At 38.5% G+C, this 12,609-nt stretch overlaps 1 long non-coding RNA gene across 1 annotated transcript; it reads right to left on the reverse strand.

Moving 5' to 3' along the window:
* Positions 1-10,545: 10,545 nt before the first annotated feature.
* LOC146669911 (uncharacterized) lies at positions 10,546-12,490 on the reverse strand. The gene is made up of 2 exons (XR_014911745.1): positions 11,694-12,490; positions 10,546-11,064 (listed from the first exon to the last, which is right to left on the reverse strand). It is a non-coding gene; the product is annotated as an uncharacterized LOC146669911 (long non-coding RNA).
* Between the last annotated feature and the right edge of the window lie 119 nt (positions 12,491-12,609).

Consider the following 12,609-nt stretch of genomic DNA (forward strand, 5'->3'; position numbering starts at 1 on the left):
TATTCTCAGTTCAGAAGAACCAGGCTGCGTGACTCACATTGAAATGGCATAAAATCGGCATACTGACACACTATACACCTCTGCATTTTATTTCCATCTGCAGTTCACAGGCATCAGTATCATGAGCTGACACTTGACAGACTCCAGGTCTACGTTCTGCCACATTTCAAAACACAATCATTTGATTTTTAAGAAGAAAGAAAGAAAGACTTTTTTTCCCACTGAATGTGAGATTTTTAACTTCGTTATTGCAAAATGATTCAACAGCAGATGTTATTAACCGCGTGAGGTCCAATCCAAATCTTATGCTATCAGAATATATAATGTTGTTCTGTTTAAAAACAGTTCTTCAAAGTCTTAGCAATCAGGGGAAAATAATTCTCACTGATACAGATCAAAAATATTTATTTTTCATCAAAAAACAGCTTTTTTGCCTTTTGCTTGACTCCAAACATTGGGTTTTGGTTAGAGCTCAGTGCTAGGGTTGGCGTCATCAGTGATGACTTACATCCAAGGGGTTTTACGCCCACCAAGACCTGTTTGGGGCTTAGGTTAGGTTTATTTCCACTCCTGCTCATTTACGATTTGCTGACATGAAGTTAAAGTCAAATTAAGAAATTCTTTCTAGAAATCATATAAGTGTATATATGATGCAGATACAGATATATACAAATACATATACAGGTTTGTGGAAGCAGTCTTTTACTAGCCATACAGATTACTTTTGTATGGCTGGTAAAAGACTGGAGCACTTTTTCCTCAGTCACCCAATCACACACATTCATACAAGTACTTTTCTTTCTATATCTAAGCACATTAAGAATATTTCAATTTCACACATTAACCCTCTGAGGTCTAAGTCATCATAGATGATATCCCTACCTTAAGCATGTATTTTGGAGAAAGTTGAAGCAGACTTTTATGGAAACAATATGAACAGCTCTCGATGTGTGAAGGTTGGTGATTATAATAATAATAATAATGATGGATTGCATTTATATAGCGCTTTTCAGGGTCCTGATTACAGATTACCAAGACTCTAGAGAACCAAAGATTATAAAAAATACCACTGTGAGATTTTCATAGGCTAAGGTTAGATAGTTAGTTAGGATAGTTTTAGACCTCAAAGGGTTAATGACTTATAAGTATGGTTTATTCAATCTTTTATGAACTGTGTATAAAACATTATTGAGTCCATTAGAAAGTCTGTATGCATGGCACTGTTTTTGTAAATCAATTGTTACAAATGAGCATTAAATTATCAAGACATGTAGGTTTTTCAGAATATAGCTACAAATTACTTTCATTTGACTAAAGAAATAGCATATCATTGTAAGCTAAGGACCTGCATTAGTATTCAGCCAGCAACACCAATTTAAGTACAATTTACATATTACATGGTACAAATGAGATGGAACAATTAGCTAGTCACCCAATAAGCATCTAATTGATCAATTACCGCACAGAAGATCTCTAAAGCGTTTCTCTCCCTCAAACAGTGTGCACGCAGGCTTGCTCTGCCCCGCTGCTTTCTTACCAGTTATGATTTAAGGAGTTAGGTTTGAATTCTTCGCTGGCCTTGTGATGTCAACTGATGTTTTCAGGCTGTTGAACACAGCATGCACAAGCCTCTTCACAGGAGTAAAAGGCCCAGAGGAATTTTAAATGGCCTTTGAAAGGCTGTGTGTGTATATCTATGTCTGGGTTCAGTGAGCTTGGATATGAAAAAGAAACCGTGCGTCTTCCTGTGTTGTGTGTCTTTACTGTGTAGATAACTCTGTATCTTTGTGCGGTATTTGTCAGACCCTATGCATCACCTACATGTCTGAAGAGTGAAGCCATAAGGGAGCACCTCAGTTGTGACATGTCAGGTGTGACAGAGATCAGCATTACAGGGTGGATGTTGCTTGAATTATCTGGAAATCTCTTAGACATTGCCGGTGCTTTCATAACAAGTACAATAAATTTAGATAATTAATGAAACTGTTCAGGGATTTTTTAAATTAGAGTTCATTTTTTAATCTGTCCAAAATATACGGGGGGTTTATTGTTGTTGTTTTGGGGGACTGATGGAGCCTATCCCAGCTGTCATAAAGGCAAGAGGCAGGTTACACCCTGAACGCCTCACCAGTCATTCATATGGCTAACAAAGAATGAGACAGAAAACCATTCACACCTATGGCCAATTTATAATTACAAATTAACGTGATCCCATGTATGTCTTTGGACTGTGGGAGGCACTTGGCCAGAAACCACACAAGCACAGAAATAAGGTGCAATCACAATACAATCTGCAAAGTTTTAGTTAAACAACTGGAGGTGTATACTGAGGAGCATGATTGGCTAACTGGACACTGTTGTGCCACAGAAAAGTGTGTAAAACAGAACAGTGGGCTGGAAGCATAACTAACTGTGTTGTAAGACTAAACAAATGTCAAAATGAAACAGGAAGTGATTAATACATGGATGGTGCACACAACAGAGAAAGAAACAGGAAATTATGCAACAGAAACCCATCATGACACACATGACAGCATATTGTATATTTACCAAGAATGATTATCATATGATTTGCTAGGATTCCTCTTAAGGTTGAGGTCACTTTGTAATGTATTGTCCCCACTGTGTATTTAATGTGTTATTTAAATATGTAAAATATGTATCTATACAGCGTAAAGCTAATTTAAGTAGTTCAGGTGTCATAGGAAGGACTTTTTTGATGGACACAGGTACGATAGGTTTCCTGTGGTTTCCTGTGGGGCATCTGTGGTGACTGTCCAATATTGTCCGTAACTTGGACAGCATTCTCCTTTCTGACACCGCCATCTGAGAGTCAAGCTCCACACCCACAGCGCTACTGGCCTGGAGGATCAGTTTATGTTGGTTCTGCTACCCTCAGTCTGCTGCTTGAGTGTGCCACGGCATCAAGGATGAGAAATGGCCATCAGACTCGGAACACATCCAGATTTCAAAGGGCCTAAGCTTCCCCAGAAAAGAGAGATGGCTTTGGTCTTTCTTGTCTTGAACTCATCTACACTTCTGACAATAGTAATTCTGAGCAAGGAATAAAAATAGTTACTGATCTTTGAGCTGGACTCAAGGCATGAAGTATCACTAAGGAATAGGTGGTAGTTGTGTTTATAGCAGCACTGAGTTGCCAGTAAGTTCTCTGCAGTCTCTGTTCGTATGCAGCACTTGCCATCTGTTGAGCAGGACTTTTCATTCCCCGAAGAGATAAAACGCCCACTTGTCTCTCAGACTTGATGCTTACTAATCAGTTGACCTGCAACAAAAAGTTGGAAAACAACTAAACATTTTCAACAAACACAGAGGATGCAGTGTGGGGAGGTGCGGGGGCATTTCTCTGTTTTAGAAGGTGATGCAAATAAGCATCTTAAATACCAGTGATTCATAAAGCGCTTATTTACACGTCACAATAATAGTACAGAAAACACTGTGAATAAATAGACATGATATTTATTGTTCTCTGCAAGTGTTTGCTTTAAAAAAAACAAACATTATCTTGTACTGCTTAGAGGCTTCAGTTTTGATCACTTACCCGTGACACAGAGAAGAAGGCCATTATTCACATCTTCACCCACAGCCTCATCTCCATTAATGACAAATGATGAATGAGGACCAGAGATTGTGTTTGAGTGCACTGGCCAGTGGAAAGACTAACACTTTTCAAGAGGAGAAAAAAATCAATAGCAGTGTATTTGGGTTTACCTGTGACATGTAGCTGTACACTGTGAGAAATATGAAATCCATAAATATCAACAGACACTCCTATATGTGAAGCACGATCACAAATAAACATAGATAGCAATTCATAAAAACAGACATGTAAATCTATAAAAGAGATGATGGTTTTAAACCCTCCATCATATCTCACCTACTAGATTTTCTCTGAGCTTTTTCCATGTGTATAATTGTCCATTTTCTTCTTCATATGATAGGATACTTGAATATTTGGCTGTGTGATGATACATATGATGTCTCTTTCTTCCCATGTCTGTTTTTCTTATTTTGGCTTCTTCTTTTTCCATGTTCTATGAATGGGTTTGTGCTCATTCCCAGCTCAAAGCATTGTTCTGTAGCGCCCTCTGCCGGTCAATTTTTTAATCGGTTTGTCGTGTTCGGGTAAATGAAAGAGGATATATCCCGGTGGCAAAAAAATTCGTTTCTTTTAGTGGATTTGTAACAGCCATAAATTCTGTTATTTAGTTGTTTTGTAGTTATTGTGACGCAAAAGGCTTATCTGAATAAGGACACAAAACGTTTTACGACAGCTCCAAAAGCGCCTCTATTTGAAAACAGTCATGCGTATTTGGATAGAAAAACAGTCCCTCCAAATTACTTAAATATTTGTGTTGCCTTCACACACTGATAAAGTGTCATGAGGACTGTGATTCAGGAGTGCATATCTAATAACCCAGTCACATGTTTTTATTTTTAATCCTTTTTTTAAGAACCTATTGGCTTTATGGGTAACAGCAATTTCGGGTCTGTGAATCAGCTCTTTTCTGTGTTTCTGTGACTTAATATCACAGCGCAAGAGATTTAAATGATCTGTACATAATTTATCTATGTGTCCATTCATGACTATTAATATCAGCTATATAAAGGATCAGGCTTTGTTTCAGTCAGCTTTACCTTATGAGAGCAAAATGATCTCTGCTGGCTTCCTGACATTAGTATTATAACCTTAGTATGCAGATGCTCAGCTAACAACAACGCTCCATAACCACTGTAGCAATTTATCTGCAATAAATCATCAGTAGACAAAGCATTTGACAAAGCTTATATTTCTTTGTAATGCGGCTTATATAAAGCCTCTATGGATTGACTTTAGGTTTACATTTTGTAATACAGTAAGCTTAAACAACCCCATGTCAACATAACTTGTCAGAACACAGTAGATTGAGTTCTCTGACTAGCAATCAAAATAATGACCTGTGACTCATTTTCATTAATTAGTCTTAATAGTTATTTTTATTCAACAAGTCATGCAGCAGAACATTAAAATAGTCTATAGTTGTCGTTTGAAAGCAATTTCACACTAAAGCCTTCCAGTCACATCAAGTTACTATGTAAATAAGATGTGGTAATATGAAGGAATTACACAGGTTCATAGACATAACCTGAATATTCACAGTTTCTGTGGAAAGGGTTTTGGTCTCTGTTGCTATGATAACAATGGTAAAGGCGCCTGTGCCGTAAATCTGCTGAAATATGAAAGAGAAGCTGGAGATGAGCTGGTATTCTCATTCAGTCTGTCAGTCATTGCGTTAGTGGGAGCAAGTTTGCTCCATGCTCCAGCTGTCAATAGTTCACGGCCTCCAGCGCGGTGACGTCATATATAGGTCGGGGCAGATATAGGGCTTCGGAGTTGACGTCACGCCGCAATGCATTGTGGGAGCGCGGCGGCATTTTCGGGGTCTACGAATCAAATCAAACACACTGTGTTGGAACGACGATTACAAGATGCTTAAAAGCAGCTTAAAAGAGAATGGACTGTATAGAGACCGATTGCGTCCAGAGGCGAAGCGGCGGTACTTGCAGAAAATAGCGTGCATTGGAAATGTGGACCCGTATGAAATACGGCCGTGGAGTAGAAACCCTGAAGACCAACCGCTATTGACGTTATTTATTGTTCTTAAAGCAGACTGGTTAATAATAATTTCACCACATGATATTTTCAAATTATTTTGTATTTGCTTAAATAAATGCATAATTCAAAGACTGTAATTTTTCATTGTATATCAAATTACAATTGGACATTTTAGGTGTTCCCTAAATTTTAATGTAGGCATCAGGACATAGATATTTTTTATTTTGCTTCTTTTTATTCAGATTCAAGCTGAGTACGATTAAAAGTTGTTGGGGTTTGTTTTTACTTAGACTGAAGTTTGTATTCCTATCTACTGATATTAATTCATTGTTATCTTAATATAGCTTAAGGTGGGGTGCATGCATACCCATATGGAAACGATATATACATAAATCTTATAAAGTCTGTATCTGTCTTGTGTGAAACTTGTATGAAAAGCATACAAGAGTGAAAACAGATATAAGATCCCTTGAAAAATTATATACATGAAACTTGTATATTTTGGATACTTACTAAAACAATATATGAAAGTAATGAGAAAGTGGCCACCTTCATGAGTGAATCGCATAAGCCTTATATGATTCACTATATGAAGTAGGCCACATCTTATGCAAGTCTTTTATAAGTTTTTTCTATTTCTTTTCCATATGGGTATACTTGAGCTTGTATGTATACTTTTTACCCTGTGTGAATAAATTCAAACTTCTGCACCCAATTCTTCCTTTTTAAAGTCATTAAAATGTATACTGTAAAGTTAGAGAAATCATTAAAAGCCCCAAACTACAATATAATATTCATAATCATTATAAGAGCCTCTAAACTTCTCACCACATCTGTATGAAACTCCTGGCACTATTTTTGGTGATCCCAGCATCTGTTGACAAATTTGGGGCGGACATCATAGTAATTTAACCTTAGTTATGGTTCATACTAGGTTTTGCAATATTATTTTATAATTTTACACATTTGACTTTCTTATATATTTCATTATTTTACTATCACTTACCACACTTTATATTTTATCAAAACATTTCTTTCTTATAGCATTTTGTGAGCTGATTTTGGTCCAACTGTAATTATTACAAAAGGACATCTTAACTGTATAATCAGTGTGTTGTTTATACAGTTAAGATGTCCACAACCAACAATGAAAAGAATAAAAATAAACCTTTGAACCTCTCAAGGCGCACCCTTGTAGTTTGATCAGGTGCTTGTCGGTTTACAGAACTTCTCTGAATGGCTGACACCCTTACCAAACGCCGGGTAACTTTACAGTTCTTAATCATACTTGCCCCTTAAAAACCCTCAATAAAATCTGAAATTCAAGTTGGTCTCAGCCGCTCTCCACTCTGGATTCTTTAATAATTGAGATTTCAGCGGTGACTCTGTCTGATCTCAGTTGCCACGCACTCGCCTTCTCCATACTTTGCTCAGACATAAGCGCTCTTTCAGACTCATTGAGTCTACCTGCAGGTTTCCTGGAATCAAAATGAAAGTAGAGAACAAAAATCACTCAAGAAATCTCATCCTCGTCACCAAGATTGTTGTGGAAAAATACACTGAGCATCGACCCAAACTGACTCAGATTTATCGAAAGAAACTTCAAACCTCTGCAAAAGGATCAACACAGCACCAACGGGGTTCGTACCAGCACTGACAAACAGGCAAAATAATAACAGCTCCTCTATAGCCATACAGATACAGTGAAAATGAAAGTGTTTTTGAATTTTATTTTCTGTAAATCATTTGATTTATTTAATAAATTAAATATTATATTTTAGAGGCCGTTCTAATCTGATATTCCATTCTAGGCAAATTGACAGCAAATAAAACTAAGTACACTTTTAAAACTTTTTTTTAAATTCATTTTTATTTGAATTCAATTCAATTTTATTTATATAGTGCCTAATCACAACAACAGTTGCCTCAAGGCGCTTTCTATTGTAAGGTAGACCCTACAATAGTACAGAACCCAACAATCATATGACCCCCTGTGAGCAAGCACTTTGGCGACAGTGGGAAGGAAAAACTCCCTTTTAACAGGAAGAAACCTCCAGCAGAACCAGGCTCAGGGAGGGGCGGCCATCTGCTGCGACCGGTTGGGGTGAGAGAAGGAAGACGGAATAAAGGACAGAAAAATGCTATAATGTAATGTGGTGAAATTATTATCAACCAGGTGGTTCATGAGACAATTATTTTAAAGTAGTCTGGTTTTAACATTAACAATGAAGAATTATAATAAAAATGTAATGCATCTAGGCTACGTCCACATGTACCCAGGTATTTTTGAAAACGCAGCTTTTTAGATGCAGGTGTCAGGTAAACTTTAACGTGTTCGTGAGAAAACCCTAGAGAAGAAATTAGGTCTCTTCAATGGGGCATTTCTTTTGAAACTTTTGACAATCACGTTTTCAATATTGTCTTGGCCATTAAACATTAACTCCAGGACAGTGTTTGGATTTTTCCACTTTTGCCGGAGTTCATTGTACACTTTCACACTGACTTCTTCAGTGTTCTCTAAGGACATTTTAAGCTTTTGGGACAAAATTTTAGCCCAAATCCTGTGGGTAAACCTGTTCATGATGGCTTTATCTGCCCCTGGAGGCAATTTCCTTGCCTCATTTGCGTTGCTTATAGCGTGCAGAACCAAATCTTTAGTGAAGCTTTCAACAACTTTTACGTACTCTTCTCGGTTTTTATATATAGTGAGTACTCTTTTTGGTAAGGCCAACAGGTGTTTTGTAAATGTTGGGACAGTAATATCGTCAAGCTGTTCCCTCAGACATAAAATCAAATACTTCTCCTTGCAGTTATGTGCTTTGCAAAGATTGGTGAAAATGTCCTTGTTGATATTGGTCAGCCTTTTTGGAGATAGATCCAAATCCCTCTCGTCAATCTGAGGCCAGATTTTTTCAAGCAGGCGATCGCTGATAGAGTCGGAGTTGTGGCACCGTGTGAAGTCCTTGTATTTAGACGAGGCTTTGCCTGCGGCCTCTGAAACTACCAACTGAATAACTTTATAAACACAAATCTTTTCTTCAGACAGATAATCAGATGCCAGAGTGACATCATAAGAACCAAAATCTGAATCAGACTTATGGACTGACCTATGTAGTGTTTTCTTCACAGGCTTTTCCAGGGGGGAAGCTTCTATGTTGTCCAAGTCTTTTGAGTAGTTTTTCTTCAAAAAGCTCTTCTTCGGTTCCACTGTGGCTGCGGTGAGGGTTTGAGGAAGAAACATCTGGGACGACACAGACGCTTCTTCCTCAGATGAATCACTAAAACCAATAAAAACATTTAGATATATGTTAGGTGGCGTTGGTGCACGATGCAGTGATATTTCGCTTTTTTCACTGTCAGCTGTGGATGTTTTATCAAGACTGCTCTCCTCTGCAGTCAAATGCAGCTTGAGGTTTTTTGAGTCTGAAGAGTCCTCCAGTCCTGGAGTTTCTGTTTCTTCATTATCACCGTGGTCATCTACAGAAATTTCTTTCAGGATGCTGTCCTTTGCTCCTGTTTCTTCTGTTTTCTCAGGGGACTCTGTGTCCACTGAGTGAAGACAGGCCTCATCAGTCTGCGTGGACACTGGATCTCCCTTCTCCACGGTTGTGTCCATTGCGTCCTCTAACATGGAACAAAGTTTCAACATGTCTTTCAGCAAAGTGGAAGGCAGCTCAGTGTTGCAGTACTCTGGGTTGAACTGCAGAGATTGCCACTGTGGTACAATTGTACCAAAAAAGTGGTCACTTAAGGACTTCCATGTTTCCACTGAGGTGTTACTGTGTGGAGTTGTCATGTTTAAGTTTGTATTACTATTTCTCTGACTCTGAAATGTAGAAGAGGAAATAAATTGTTGGCTGGTTGGAGTTGGACTAGGCATGTGTGCTCTTTGTAAACCAAATGCTTGGGAGTCTGGACGGCTCCTTTATATAGGTTTAAGCCCCGCCCACGTTCGGCTGCAGCCACTGTGACGTCATCCACTTTTCTTTGACGTTGAACCTTCAAAGGTTTGGGGGCGGGGTTTAAGCTAATAGGGCTTCGGAGCGTGATGTCACGGGGGTGGGCGTGGAAAGGATTTTGGCCCGATTCACCATTTTGGGGGTCTAAGCTAGGAGCGATAGCATAGCCATGGTTCGTACTTGCTGTGTGCTCGGCTGCAATGTTCGATCTTACGACCGGCACGGGAATAAGGTTGGATTGTCTTTTTATGCTTTCCCAACCTGGAAGCGACATGAGGCAGCTCGTGTATCGATGTTACCAAACGAAGGCGTCTAGCCTGGATAGCAGCTGTGAGATGAGCTGACGTGCAGCTCTCTTCCATCTCCAAATATCTGTTGGTGCTCCAGACATTTTCATTCCGGTAAGTTCTAAATATGTTCATATCTCTCTTTATAGCCTATTAGTTTCATTTTCGATGCGCTCTGAGCTCATAGCAAATTAGAACAAACATCCTACTGAGTGATTTTGCAGAACTACCGTCTATTTATAGAGTTGCTAATTATTTGGCATTATTGCAGCAAACCAGCCGATGAAATGGATGAAACATCATGACTGGTTTCCAGCGCTACACGAGGGACCTGCTTCAAACAAACCACCATGCCAATCAGATTACTTCTTCCATGTGAGGGTGAAGAGGTGACCCTTCTGGATAAGATGGTGAAGGTTTGCTGCGTTTGGTGAACAGTGTGATAATAAAACCAGAGAAGAATGAAACCTGCTCCTGTTAAATGTTCTTAAGTCTTGTGCTGTTATTTTTTTCAAAAGATACAGTAAATAAAGTAATGTTAGTAGTGGGTGATATCATGTAAACACTCATGATTTGGTGTAAACATTTTGTCATTTGTAAACTGTAAATGACATGGATTCTACACTGTTACTGATGTGATGTTCTATAAGGTGGTTTTAATAAAAAAAAAAAAAAAAGGGCAAAATAATTTAGTTTCTTTATTCAACTTTTGAACAGTGGGACTCAGTCAGTACATATTCAGTAAATGCAAATTATTTACACAGCAGTGCACTACAGGCATACATCTAGACCCCTAGATAAAACATGATGGCATTATAGCAGTGACAACTCCTCCACAGTAGCAGGTGGGGTTTTTCTTTTTTGAGGACGGCTCCTTTTACCTGTCACTACAGATGGTCTGTGTATGTTTTGATCAAGAGCCTTTTTTTGGGCAGCTGAAGAGAAGTCGTCTATCTTATGGCCAACCTCTGGGTGTATCTTGGTATTATTACCAGGCAAAACCCAGTATGCAGGTTCATCTGTAACAGTCCTTGTGCCACGGATCAACACTGTTCCGTCTACTTTAGACAGAAGAGCAGCGACGTGGGTGCAGGTCTCTGCGACTCCGGCCATACAGGTGCAGCGGGCGGCTTCAACCTTCCCCGTGATGCTCACAGTGACCCATGGCTGCAATGCTGGTTCATTCAGTCTTAGAGTGCAGCACCTGAAACACACACAGACAAAGTTCATTTAAAGACAAGAACTATGAGCCAAGGCCGACACAAATGTGTTTAATCTACTTTATCATAAATGTAACAAAGTGTCAAGAAAGTTAGCACATACATGTAATTTTTCATTTCTTTATGTGTCCATCTATAGAACGCTGCATGTTATAGTCTAAATCTGTCTGTTCTGTCAGAAACCTGCCTGCAGAAAATGAACCTAAAGTATGTAATGCAAGGATGTCATCACTTTAGAGATGGAGAAAGCATAAAGTGACAATTATGAATCACTTAATATGTTAAGGAGATTCTGCAGGTCATTAATCAAAGTATAAAACTAAAATAAAATGTATTTTTAGTGACACAAGATACAAATATGGAAGCAAGATGTATAATTAGAATTATTTATAATAAACATTAATAAATCATTGCAATTTCTTTAACCATAGAGAATAACTAAATCCTTCAGGACAGTGTCTCATCAATGCACTGAACTCACTATGTTATCCACCTAACAGTCTCCACATGTTCTCACTGTAATTTCCCCTCATGAATGAATTTATGCTGCAGTAATCTGAATGTTTGCAGGGAAATCAAACGCATTTCACTCGCTGTACTCGAGCTGACTTACCTTTGATTGAATGACGACTTGTACGCGCTGACTCCACAGATAAGGTATGAAATATATCAGGCTACGTCAATAGCGGTTGGTCTTCAGGGTTTCTACTCCACGGCCGTATTTCATACGGGTCCACATTTCCAATGCACGCTATTTTCTGCAAGTACCGCCGCTTCGCCTCTGGACGCAATCGGTCTCTATACAGTCCATTCTCTTTTAAGCTGCTTTTAAGCATCTTGTAATCGTCGTTCCAACACAGTGTGTTTGATTTGATTCGTAGACCCCGAAAATGCCGCCGCGCTCCCACAATGCATTGCGGCGTGACGTCAACTCCGAAGCCCTATACAAGATGAGGATTATACCGCCCAGGATGTCATAATTTGTCCAAGTATTAACAAGACCTTTAACAATCAACAATCTAAGAGGCTCTCCGTGGGTCAACTCTTTTTTTTCTTTTTCTTTTTTTCTGTTCACATATATGGACACCCAAATTACAATTCTCTTGGCACCCCGTAGGCGACTAGTTATATGAAAGGAACAGAAATATGTGAAATGTGTTAAATATTTAATCGATTTGCTCATTTATGTGGTTCACCAAACGCATTACAATTTTACTTTGAATGCGTACAGTCTCTGTTTCCGGTTTGCATCGCGTTTGTGTTTAAACTTTGACGTACAGGGGACAAGCGGGTGCTTCTATGCCCTGAATTATATTGTACGTTTTTGTCAAAATCCTATACGATTTCTATTATAATATTTCCAAAGCATTGTTCCTGATGATTTTTTTTCAAGTTGCACATAATTTTTTGTTAACGTTTTGTATGTATCTAAATGTTAATTTCGAAAAAAATAAATGTGTTGCTGACTTGAAGTGACTTCATTCTTTTTTCTTTCTTTTTTTTGTTTTTTACTTCATTCTTAACCCAGT

Source organism: Rhamphochromis longiceps, linkage group LG5 (assembly GCF_057381845.1).
Source record: "Rhamphochromis longiceps isolate RC_006_pf linkage group LG5, R_longiceps_female_GT1.1, whole genome shotgun sequence".
Lineage (NCBI taxonomy): Eukaryota > Metazoa > Chordata > Actinopteri > Cichliformes > Cichlidae > Rhamphochromis > Rhamphochromis longiceps.